Source organism: Hemiscyllium ocellatum, chromosome 42, assembly GCF_020745735.1.
Source record: "Hemiscyllium ocellatum isolate sHemOce1 chromosome 42, sHemOce1.pat.X.cur, whole genome shotgun sequence".
In the NCBI taxonomy this organism is placed as follows: domain Eukaryota; kingdom Metazoa; phylum Chordata; class Chondrichthyes; order Orectolobiformes; family Hemiscylliidae; genus Hemiscyllium; species Hemiscyllium ocellatum.
In genome coordinates, this window is record NC_083442.1 from 14,671,211 (window position 1) to 14,684,583 (window position 13,373).

Genomic DNA, 13,373 nt, shown 5'->3' on the forward strand with positions numbered 1-13,373 from the left:
TCCATGTGACAATGCTATCACCTTTAGGTTATCTTGTCTTTGGGCTTTTGAGGTTATGAAGGATGAAATGCTGAAATGTATGGGCAGAGCCTAGTTTAACAATGACTGGAGTGGTCAGTTCCCCAGTTCGGGTGTTTTCTAGTTTCTTTTAGCTGTAACAGTGAGCAGCTGCTACAGTCCAGAGGTTCCAAGCTTTAAAATTCTTGACTGGACTGGCTTTTCTCTGAAATATCTCTATGCAGCCCCTGATTGAATGTCCCCTCTTTGGCTAAGGGGTGTATTTGTGAAATGTTACGGGAATTGGAAGACTACTTTGGTTAAGCTGTGGTATCAAGTTGGTTAAGGTATTCTAAATTTTAGTCTTCAATTTTTTTGATTCAAAGCACTGGTTGGATCAGCTGCATCACACCTGGAATATTCACTTCATATCTGTCTCAACTTAAAGTTAAGGTCTAGACTACATTTAAAATAGTGGAGCTCTGGCCTGGTCCATAACATCATTATTCTTTTTTAAAAAATAAATCCCATCTCTTTAGAGCACTTTTTTATATATAATCTCAAATCTCCAGCATCCTTAATATTAGCTTTTACTGAGACTTTTAGCAGAGATTTTTGTATTTGGTTTATAAATAGGATTTTTTAAAGTCTTGGAAGTTAACCAGTAGTTCACTTGCTTTTATTTGCATTCATTGAGTATATTTTAGTTCATTCCACAACTCTGGTTGACATTTTTTTTGTGTAACAAGCTTCCACAAGTGGTGTGACTAGAATAATGGAGCTCAGTTTTCAGTATATATCAATCATGAGCAGCTGAACTAAAACAAATTTATACATATTAAACTAAAACCAATATATGCAGGTACTTGCCACTTAAGTAGAAATTCTGGGTATTTTTGGTGGTTTGAAGAGGTTCCAGGAGCACTTCTGCATCTGGGCTCTCCAAAAAGTAGAAGGCTGCTCAACAGGAAGTACAATTTTAAATTTGGAGGTGACCATTGATAAGATTCCTTTTGTCTCTATCTTTCAGATCTCCATCTATATGTTGGAGATTGCATCATAGCAGAAGCCCTGGAGGACTTAAGCAACCAGCTATCATTGTTTTAAACATAATACTTTTGCCTTTCTGGTGGGGAGTGTGAATATACCTCACCTTTTATCCTAACCATTTTGCCTGCTGCTGATGCATTTAACCATGATTGGTATCAACAAGTGACTACAGCTCTTGTAGAGACCAGGTTCTGCCTTTTTTTATTTGACTGTATCCTCCATGTTATATGTACCATAGATTTCTAAGGAAATTACCCAGATCTGAGAATTAAAACCAGGCATCCATAAATGTGCTGTCAGCCATGTTCTATTCAAATACCATCTGAGACCTCCTGGTTCAACATAGCTATCATAATCCATTTGGAGGATCAAATCTCTTACATGAAGTACACAGGACAGTATGCCAAAAGCAGCACTAGGTATGCCTAACAGGACTACTTGTCAAACATTGTGGTACAGGGTTAAGTGCATGATCAACACTGGGACTGCATGGTAGGACAGTAGTTTAATACTGTCTCTCAATGTCAACCTGGGTTTGAATTTACCCACCGGCCATGTGGGGTTTGCACAGTTGCCATTCTTCCGTGTGACTGCATGAGTTTTCATTTGATCAGTCCAAAGATGTGCAGGCTAGGTGGATTGGCCATGTAAATAACTCCCTCGTCAGGTCCAACCCAACCTCCACTCCTGGCACCTTTCCCCTGCAACCGCAGGAAATGCAAAACTTGCGCCCACACCTCCTCCCTTTACTTCTCTCCAAGGCCCCAAGGGATCCTTCCATACCTGCCACAAATTCACCTGCACCTCCACACACCTATTGCATCCGCTGCACCCGATGTGGCCTCCTCTATATTGGGGAGACGGGCTGCCTATTTGCAGAACGCTTCAGGGAACATCTCTGGACCGCCCGGACCAACCAACCCAACCACCCAGTGGCTCAACACTTTAACTCTCCCTCCCGCTCCACCGAGGACGTGATGGTCCTTGGACTCCTCCATTGCCAGAACATCATAACACGACGGTTGGAGGAAGAGCGCCTCATCTTCCACCTGGGAACCCTCCAACCACAAGGGATGAACTCAGATTTCTCCAGTTTCCTCATTGCCCCCCCCCCCCCACCTTGTCTCAGTCGATTCCCTCGAACTCAGCACCGCCCTCCTAACCTGCAATCTTCTTCCTGACCTCTCTGCCCCCCACCCCACTCCAGCCTATCACCCTCACCTTGACCACCTCCCACCTATCATATTGCCATCGCCCCTCCCCCAAGTCCCTCCTCCCTACCTTTTATCTTAGCCTGCCTGGCACACTCTCTCCTCATTGCTGGTGAAGGGCTCTGGCCCGAAACGTCGAATTTCCTGTTCCTTGGATGCTGCCTGACCTGCTGTGCTTTAACCAGCAACACATTTTCAGCTCTGATCTCCAGCATCTGCAGACCTCACTTTTTACATGTAAATAGCCCTGTCCAGGATGTGTAGACGAAGTGCCTTTTCCATGGGAAATGCAGGGTTACTAGGATAGAGTAGGGGATGGGTTTGGGTGGGTTGCTTCCACACTAGGGATTTTATGAAAGAGCTTAGATTTCAAGTTTCTGCCATGTTCAATAATGGGGACTGAGGGTGTGAAAATGGGTTGGATGTACTGAAAGCATCCCATCTCATGGATGTAGTGTTGGGAAAAGACCAGGTTTACACTGGGGGGGGGCTTAAAATTATTTCTCAAGTCCTGAGAGCAGAAAGATCTCTAAACTAGATTAGGTTTTCCTACACCAACCCTCTTAGTTGCTCCTGCTGATGATGCAACACTTGCCTATTTATCTCTTCCCTTCTCCACTGTCTCAAGCTCTACACACCTTCCAGGTGAAACACTGATTTTTTTTTTAAACAACTTACACTTCACTCAATCTAAATAAAAACAGATTTGCAGATGCTCAATGAGACCAAATTTGAACTTGCTGGAAAAGCAAGGTCTGGCTGCATCTGGTGAGAAATCTGGTAATGTTTCCAGTCCAATGACTTCCTCAGAACAGAAGGGTTGCCAGACTGAAACATTAACTAGTTTTTCTCCTCTGCCAGCCTGCTGAGCTTTGACTGAAATTTGCTGGAAATCTAATTTACTTTGAGAACTAAATACCAGTCAATGCAGTTTCTTCTACAGCAAGATGAAGTGCTTTGCAAAATGCCTAGACTGCAGAGGGAGGGGAGCCCAAGCTTCCAGTTGCCTGTCAATATTTCTCTAAAGCCTGCTCCAGCAAAACCTCAGCTTTTTGATTTATTATTGTCACATGTACCTAAGTACAGTGAAAAGCTTTGCATGCAGTACAGCAGATGTTCGTTGGGTATTCCTTGCTGTCTTTGTACGTTATGGCTGCAAAGAGCAAAAAGCTACATCAACATTCAATTTGAAATTGAGTTCCCTGACCAGCCATAATACTGACTGCAACAACAGGGCAGAGTCTAAGGATCCTGCTTTGAGTAACTACTGACTTAACAGTATCCCCTCTTGACTGGCACCACATCCACAATCATTTCAGTCTCTCTAATACTGAAAGAAACACTTCAGAAATGTATCAAGATTCCTTAGCATCTTGAACTCATGGCTCTCTTCTCTCCTTCCTTCTGTGCCCCCTCCCCCACCCCAATCAACACACTTTGCTATAATCCCCTCATTTTTTATTTTCCTCTTCAATCCCCATAAGCTGCAACTCTTAAACTTAAAAATTCTAAGCTCTGCTCAGTTGAAGCTTAATGCTGACTATTTAAAATTTGTTCCAAAGATGAAGCATGTTCAGCAATTTCAGGACTTTTTTTTTCCCTTTGGCTGAGCCAGCATTTGATGCCACTCAATTGCCCTTATACAGCAGCTTGGTCTACCACTTGTCAACAGTGTTCTAAGTCTAGGTTCAATAGGAGTACTTAAAGCAGTTGGCCTCTGAACCTTGGTATTGGTCAACACTTCTCACCTTGGTCTTTTTTTTTAGTGTCTAGCATCTGTTCTAATTTCAGTAACTTTTGCACTTTTCACCTTTTTTATGGCATGGTGGGGAGTAGTGTTGCTATTCAAGACCATTTGAGGCCAAAGTTTAATTACCTTAATTGGTAGTGTTTTGTTCTTGCTTGCATCAGTCTGATTCAGTACCTGTGCTACTTTGAGGGGAGACAAGTTGGAGAGGAGCAAAGACTCTTGTCAGTTGAATAATCCAGCTTGTGCTGATAAACTGGCTGCAATTAAACTTCATATCCTGTTTGTAGTATGGAAGATTGAACTGGTGCATTTAAATTGAAATATACAAGAAATCTACTGAAGGAAAACTTTTTTAAAGCTGAAGACAAGTGTATCTGAAGGGAGCTACTGGCTTATACATTGAGGGTCACTGCTAGTGAGTCATCTGTGGAGACCAGCTTTAATGAAGTGCTGCAAATAGTCCAGGGATTAAACTTGAACATTGTTCTGCATTATTACTGTTTTAGTCAACTAGACTTAACAGACTCCTCTACTGCCACAATTCTGTTTTTACTAAAGTGAATTTTCACTTTTGTAAAAAGATGATTGCAATGAAGGAAAATATTTTTTAGCAAGGTTAGCTTTGACTTTAGCTCCTCATTCAGTTGAATTTGTGAACAGTCCAGATCACACACCTAGCTATAAATGCTACTTGTTCAAGCTAACAATACCAAATTAATGAGACCAGTGTTCTTGTTGTCTAGAATAATTGCTAATGACAAGTCAGTCTAAAGCTATGATTCTCTATATATCGATCATTTGATTTTAAAGCAATTTTGCTTAATGGTACTCTTGTCATCTGTTCTCTTCCTGTGCTACATCTGTTCCAGTTGTTAAGACCAAGTGTTCAAGGCCTTTGAGCTGATGCATGGAAAACTGGTAGTAAAAAGCTATTGAAACATGCAGGGTAATCAGGTATCGAGTGCTTTGAATCAGAAGTACTGGCTGTCCAGTGAACTCGCCTGTGGTGGCAAAGCTTAATTGTGTAATCTTGAAACTTCCATCCAAGGGAGACCTAGGTGAAAGGACTGCAAATGCTGGAATTGTGTGGAGAGTAGTGTAGAAAAAGCACAACAGGTCACACAGCATCTGAAGAACAGGAAAATCAATATTTCAGGCAAAAGACCTTCAGGAATGAGGCTGGGAGCCTAGGGGGTGGAGAGGTAAATGGGAGGAAAGAATGTAGCTGAGTGCAATAGATGTATGGAAGTAAAGGTGATGGGTTGTAGGGGAGGGTGGTGTGGATAGGTGGGAAGGAAGATGGACAGGTCATGAGTGGTGCTGAGCTGGAAGGTTGGAACTGGGGTAAGGTGGGGGGGAGGAGAAATGAGGAAAATCGTAAAATCCATCTTAATGCTATGGGGTTAAGTGTCCCAAGGCACATGAGGTGGTGTTCCTCCAGGCATCTGGCAGTAGGGGATGGTGCTGGAGGAGGTCCACCCTCTCGCCATCCCAAACCACAACAAAGACGAACCCCTCCAGTCCTCACTTTCCACCCCACCAACCCCTGCATACATTGCATCATCTTCCACCATTTTGGCCACTTACAAACAGATCCCACCACCAGAGATATTTCCTTCCCCCAACTCATCTTTCTGTAAAGACCATTCCCTCCAACTACCTCGTCAGGTCCATGGCCCAGCGCCCCCCTCCCCCCAACAAAACAGCACCCTTTCCTCCAGTGCCTTCCTTACCACTGCAGGAATTGCAAAACTGTACCCACACCTCCCCCTCACACCTCCTGCCCATGGATCCGAGGGAGCCTTGCACATCCAAAGTTTGACCTGCACTTCCACAACTTATTTACGATCTGTCACTCCCAGTGCAGTCTCCTCTACATTGAGTAGGCATCCTGTCTCCCCAGAGTGCTTCAGAACATCTCTGGCACTCTTGCACTAACCAGCCCATGGCTGAACACTTCAGCCCTCCCTCCTGCTCTGCCAAGGTCACACAGGTCCTGGGCTGCCTCCATTGCCACTCCCTTACTGCCTGGTGGGAGAACATCTCTTCCACCTTGGGGCCCCTCCAACCACATGGCATCAGTGGCCTCATTTCCTTCCCACCCCTCCCCAATCCCAGTTCCAACCTTCCAGCTCAGCACTGCCCTCATGACCTGTCCACTTTCCTTCCCACTTTATCACTCCTCCCTCCCCTCTGACCTATCACCTTTGCCCCCACCTCCATCCACCTGTTGCAGTCACAGCTACCTGCTCCCAGCCTCATTCCTCATGGGATTTGGCCTGAAACATTTGATTTTTCCTGATCCTCATATCCTGCCCAACCTGTGCTTTTCCAGCACTGTACTCTTGAATCTGAAGAAGACCATTTAATCCATTTATTAGTGGCACAAGCATAGCTATCCATCTTAATCCTGCTTTCCAGCTCTTATTCCACAGCCTTGTATATTCTCTGCTTAAGTGCATAAGGGAGGAGACAGTGTAGTGTGGCCAGTATGTTACTGAATTGTTTATGAAGCAGATTGGCACCCATAGTCTGTGGCTTTGGAAAGCATTGAAGAAGCATCAACATTTCAAGCATAAGCTCTAAGATGCTCATCCTGATGAGCTTCTGCTCAAAACGTCAACGCTCCTTCTCTTTCAATGCTGCCTGACCAGCTGCGCTTTTCCAGCACCACTTTTTTGTGACTGATCTGCAGTGGTCATTTTTTTTTCTCCTACATATAATTATAAAACCAGAACACACCCAGAGGCTCGTCTCTCCTCATGAGTTATACCACTTTCCACACAACAAGCCTCATCTCTTCTTTCTCCCTCATGCCCCCCCCCCCACCTCACCACCCACCTATTAGAAAGCAGTGGTTGAATGAAATTTTTTTGTGTATATAATCAACATACAATAATTATCTAACTCAAATAGTGAACAAACTAACAACCACAAAAACCAAGTTATTCCCCTCTAACAACAATTTCCATTAAGAGAAACTTCTACTTATTGAAACGGCATACCATTATAAGTCCCACTTCTAACAAAACTTGAATTTAGTCTCCATTACAGCTAGGATGTCTTCCAGAATGCTCTGCACCCCCTCTTCTGATCTTTGTTTTCAGGAGCACTTCATCCTTTGAATTCTTGTCAGAAATGATCAAGGATGTTATAAGTTCTGCTGAGGATGTTAAAGTTTTGTCAGATGATTACTAACATGGTAGTTTGCTCTTCAGTTTTCAAATGCCCTCTTTATACCCATGATGACCTTCTTTATGAACTGATTCTAGGTTGTCCAAAACCACCAGATGAAAATTTAATTTGTCATTAATCTAAGTGCTTTCTTAAAATTTAATTTACTAAATTTAAAAAATTTTATCTTGGTACAAGTGCTGCCTTGCCATTGCCTTTTGATAACAACAAATATTTCAAATTTGAGCGCCTGCAACTAGCAAGCTGCTGCCCTCATGCTCGTTGTTAAGCACGAAGGGAAGAGACTTTTTTCTTTTTAAAGGGACCATTGCTACACATCTGCCCTCTTTCTTTCTTTCCTCCCCTCCTCTTCTCCCCCATCTCTTAAAGATCAAATTCTAATATCCTGTATTCCTATCCACCATTTATCTACCCAACTTCACCACAATCGATGATCCAGATGCCCAAGGTTCTCTAACATCTGAGCATGAAGTCACCATCTTATTTTTTAAACTTTTAATATCTTGTCTGATCTAGTCTACATGTGACTTCAGATGTACATCAATAGTTGACTCCTGACTGTTCTTAAGGTTGAGGAGAATTGGGTGAACAAAAGCTTGCCTTGCATGTGGACCCCACTCCACATTGAAGAATAAAAAAAATTAACTTGAGGGTTTCTGCTTTCATTCTTTGCAATAGCAAGTTTTAGTAAGTGCACTGAGTTCCTCCTCTTGAATCCCATTCAATACTCTATCCTTTAAATCTTTGTGCTGTAGTTTCTCCTTGGCTGACCTATTCTGTATATAATACTCAAGCTTTTACCATTTGGCTTCCCAGCTTTTGTATGCAAGCCCTTCCTAATACACGAAAGCATCCTGTATTGATTTGTCACTTCCCTTTATCTTTTGTGATAATGTCTAACAATTTTGGACTGTTCCATTCAGGATTGTTGTCCAGAGCCAAATTGTTCAGCTCAGTGTAATCAGTTACCAGGAGAGCTTGTATCAAAGTCAGTTGTTGGAGCTTGATGTTTATGCCAATAGACTGCATTTGCATGATTTAGTCATAGTCATTGATAATACAGCATGAAAACAAACCCTTCAGTCCAACTTGTCCTTGCTGATCAGATACCTTAAATTTAACCTAGACCCATTTGCCAGCACTTCCAAACTCTTATTTATATACTCATCCAGATGCCTCTTTAAAATGTTGTGATTGTACCAGCCACCACAATTTCCTCTGGCAGCTCATTCCCTACATGCACCATGTTCTGCATGTGAAAGTTGCCCCTCTTGAATTTTTCCCTCTACCTTAAACCTATGTGGAAATAGACCTCGTCTACTTAGCTTATCCATGCCCCTTGTGATTTTATCAACCTCCTAAGGTCACCCCTCCACCTCCAACACAGCTGTGAATATAGCCCCTATGTATTTAACCCCTCCTGTAGCTCAAACCTGCCAACCCTGGCAACATCCTTGTAAATTTCTGAACCTTTAACAAGTTTCTCCATTTTTCCAATAGGAGGGAGATCAGAACTGCATATAATGCAATAGTAGCCTAAGCAATGAACTGATCAGTTAAGGCAAGTGTACCAAAGACCACCTTCACTATCCTATCTGTCTGTGACTCTACTTTAAGGGAACTATGAACCAGCACTCCCAAGGTCTTTGGGATGAGTTGGACCAAAGGATCTGTTTCTGTGCTGTACATGTAAAATCTGAGGGAGTCAGGCTATTTTAAGGGTCTTAATCCTGCCCTGATTTGCCTTTGCAAGATGTGCTGCCTTGCATTTATCTTAATTAAACTCCATCTGCCAATCATCAGTCCATTGGCCCATCTGTTCAAGATCCCATTGTACTGCGGTAACCTTCACTTTTTTTTTTGTGCCTCCAATTTTGGTGTCATTGGCAAAATTACTGGCAATACCTCCTATCGTCACAATCAAATCACTTAAATGGCAAAAAATTGGATCCAGTACCGATTGTGGCACACTGCTAGTCATAGGCTTTCAGTCTCAAAGAAGCCTGCCACCACCCTGTCCTCTATCTTAAGACAGTTCTGTATCCAAGTAGCTAGTTCTACCTGCATTTCATGTGATCTAACCTTGCTAACCAGTCTCTCATGGGGAACCTTGTCAAATGCCTTACTGAAGTCCATATAGATCACATCTACTGCTCTGCCCTCCTCAATCCTCTATTACTACAGAAACCTCTATCAAGTTCGGAGACATGATTTTCCCATGCATAAAGCTATGTTGACTACTCTAATCCGTCTTCTCCTTTCCAAATACATGTAATCCTGTCTCTTAGTATTCCCTCCAACCTCCCCAACACTTAATTGTTAGGTTGACCAGTCTATAGTTCCCTGGACTTTCTTTACTACCTCTTAGTGGCACCATGTTAACCATCCTCCAGACTTCTGGCACCTCAACAGTCAGATGTACAACACAAACATACCCTTTGGTCCAACTTGTCCATGCTGACCAGATAACCGAAATATAATCTAGTCCCATTTGCCAGCAGTTGGCCCGTATCCCTGTTAAACCCTCTTGTATTCATATACCTATCCAGATGCCTTTAAATGTTATCATTGTACTAGCCTCCTCCTCCACTTAGTTCAAGCAAAAGAAGCCACTAAGATGTGTTTCTCCAAGATTAAACCAGTTTCCCAAAACCTAGAAGTAAGCTATTGTTTTGATTTTTAAAGGTAATTTTTTCCTCATTCAGCAAATGTCCGTATAAAACCCACTGCTTGGAAACATGGTGGAAGTCAGTTCAATTGAGTTATTCCAAAGGGCAATTAATGGCTGTTTGGATGGAAATAGTGCAGGGTTATGGGGCAAATGGTGGTGGCAGGCAGGAAGTTAGCACGAAGTAATAAACTGTCACAAGTTCAAAGCTCCTGTGCTGTAGTTGATTTTTCTCCAATAGTCTTTGCTATTAAGATGTCTGTATAGAACACCTGCAGCCTCGAATGTTTGTGACAAGACGTCAATCACTAAACGTTTTTAAAAATTGGCTCACTCAAGGGCCAAGCAAAGCTTGTGTGGAGTCAAAATGGCTGAAATTCTTTAATGTCAGTATTCAGATTTGATGCTGAGGTTAGGGATAGATTACTCTAGTAAAGTCAGCATAAGAAGTGAGGAAGTTTAGGTATTCTGAAAGGCATTAAGATGGACAAGTCTGGATGGGTTCTATCACTGGTTACTGAGGAAAGTGAGGAAATAGGTATCTTTGCAGCATCCTTTGAACACCGGTGAGGTCCTAGAGGACTGGAGAATTGCCCATGTTGTCTCCTAGCTTAAGGGTAGCAGAGATAATTGTAGACCAGTGAGCCAGAAAGCTGCTGAAGATCCTGAAGGATAGGATCTGTTCTCTTCCGGAAAGAATGGGCTAATTCACGATTGGCAACATGGTTTTGTGGAGGGGAAGTAATATTACTAACTTAATAGAACTCTTCCCATTTGGATGGGTGTATGAATAGGGAGGGTTTGGAGGGATATGGGCCAGGTGCTGGCAGGTGGGACTAGATTGGGTTGGGATATCTGGTTGACGTGGATGGGTTGGACCGAAGGGTCTGTTTCCATGCTGTACATCTGATTCTAAGTGACAGTTGACTGAGGGAATGCCTGTAGATGTCATACATTGCCTTCACTAAGGCATTTAAGGTTCTCTGATAGGCTGATGGCGAAAGTGAAGTTCCTTGGGGTCCAGGGAGTATATCTTCGAGTAAAAAGTGAGATCTGCAGATGCCGGAGATCAGAGCTGAAAATGTGTTGCTGGTTAAAGCACAGCAGGTCAGGCAGCATCCAAGGAACAGGAAATTCGACGTTTTGGGCCAGAGCCCTTCAGGGTCTGGCCCGAAACGTCTAATTTTCTGTTCCTTGGATGCTGCCTGACCTGCTGTGCTTTAACCAGCAACACATTTTCAGTCCAGGGAGTATATCTCTAGATGAATCGAGAACTGGCTGAGCAACAGGAGACAGTGGTGGAATGGAGTTTTCCAAAATGGAGAACTTTGACCAGTGGTGTTACACAGGGATCCATGCTGGGACCATTGTGATATACATTTTTTTTTAAGATTACCTCCTGTGGAAACAGGTCCTTCAGCCCAACAAGTCCACACCGACCCGCCGAAGCACAACCCACCCAGACCCATTCCCCTACATTTACCCCGTCACCTAACACTACGGGCAATTTAACATGGCCAGTTCACCTAATCAGCACATTTTTTGGATTGTGGGAGGAAACCAGAGGATGTGCAAACTCCACACAGTCACCGGAGGTGGGAATTGAACCTGGGTCAATGGCGCAGTGAGGCAGCCAGCGCTGCCCATTTATATACACAAATGATCTGGAGGAAGGTATGGGTGGTTTGATTTGCAAGACTGCAGGTGACATAAGATTGGAGTAGCAGATAGTGAAGGTACTGTCAGAATACAGCCGAATATAGATTGGAGAAGTAGCAGATGGAGTTCAATGCAAGGTGATGCATTTTGAAGATCCAATTCAAGAGCAAACTATACGGTAAACTAAAATGTCCTGGGCAAAATTTCATGTACAGATCTGGGTGTTCAGGTCTGTGCTACCCTGAAGGTGGTAATGCAGGCTGATAGTGGTCAAGAAAGCATATGGCATGTTTTCTTTCATGGGGCATGGTATTGAATACAAGTTGACAGGTCATGTTATAGTTATATAGGACTTTGGTTTGGTCACACTTGGAATACTGTGTACAGTTCTTTAATGTGGCAACCAGGATTTGGATGGTTTGGAGAGGGTGCAGAAGTGGTTCACCAGGATGTTGTCTGGTGTGAAGGGTACTAGCTAAAGAAGTTGAGTAGAGTAGAACTTTTTTCATTAGAAAAATACGTTGAGGACAGGGTGGATACCCTGTGGCACTGTGGCCAGCAGAGGTGGTAGTGGCACGCACATTAGCATCATTTACGATGTACCTAGACAAATACATGAATAGGCAGATGGATATGGTCCCTTAGGAAATACGTGACCAGTTTACATAGAGGATGTTGATCAGCACCGGCTTGGAGGGCTGACTGGCCTGTTCCTGTGCTGTAATTTTATTCTAAATTGTGATTGTTCATGCCGAGTGGAATGCTAGGGTCTGTCATTAAGGGCAAGTCAATCAGCTGGGACCATAATCCTTTCCTTTTTGAACAAAAAGGCTTGACATATTGTATTGCGTGTCCACCTCCCCCAAAGGTACTCCTTGCACTTTTCAATTCCATTTTACCACATCTGCCCATGTTACTAGTCCACATGCTTTCCTGTAGGCAACAATCTTGCTTTTGACCCACATAGCTAATTTCTGTATCATGTGTGAACTGTTTTATGTAGAGGGTATGGACTTTTAACTTCAAACTCATTTTGGATCAAACATGCTATGTGGCTTCAACTTTTGTCTTCCTTCCTGGGACTTATTGCTTTAAGGATTAGTATCCTTTAAAGTAAGCTTAAGTTACTGTTCAAGGATATCTAGTTGTCAAATACTAAGTGGTCAGAATTGCAGTCTCCTAATTTTGGAGAGTGAAAAAGCAAATATTCTCCCAGGTTCCTCTGCCTTTGGACTACGACATATTGCTACACTTCACAGGCCTGAGTTAATTTTGTCTACAATTTTTAATACATCTTTTTAATCCTGAATAAATGGACTGAAGCAAAATTCTTAATGTTTATTGTGTTTAAAAATTATGTAATGTACTGTTTTTTAAATACAAGATGGCTAGATTCCTGGAAATATCTAGAAATACCAGGTTTAACTCCTGCAGGATGTAGCTGAATAAATTGAATTCCCACAACTTGAGTGGTAGGAAGTGCCTTTTTCCTCAAGGTGGCATCAGTATCTTGTATTTGCAAGGTAATTGAGCAGAGTCATGTCAGACTTTTATTCTCTCCCACCGTGCCCCCTGCCTCAAAGTTGAAGTAAACAGACTGTGCTAGCAGAATTATTTAGCTTGTTTTGCATTTGCTGATTCAGGGCTGTAGCCAGCAGTTGGAGGTAATCCAGGACCAAGTATTGAAGGGGAGGAGAATGTAATGGCGCAATGGTTAACAGTACAGTTGAAGCTGCTTACTCGCTGTCACCAGTGTTCCAGCTAATTTTTATGCAAGGATTCTTGCAATATAAGATCGAAGTTTCAAAGAATATTTCAATCTCTTACATTGAGATGTGATGTA

General features: G+C 42.8%; 1 protein-coding gene across 2 annotated transcripts in view; it reads left to right on the forward strand.

The window, feature by feature from the left end:
- Window positions 1-13,373, forward strand: part of LOC132834640 (cytoplasmic polyadenylation element-binding protein 1-B-like) — a 107,835-nt gene that overhangs the window by 45,568 nt on the left and 48,894 nt on the right. The gene's annotated exons all lie outside the window — the stretch shown is intronic.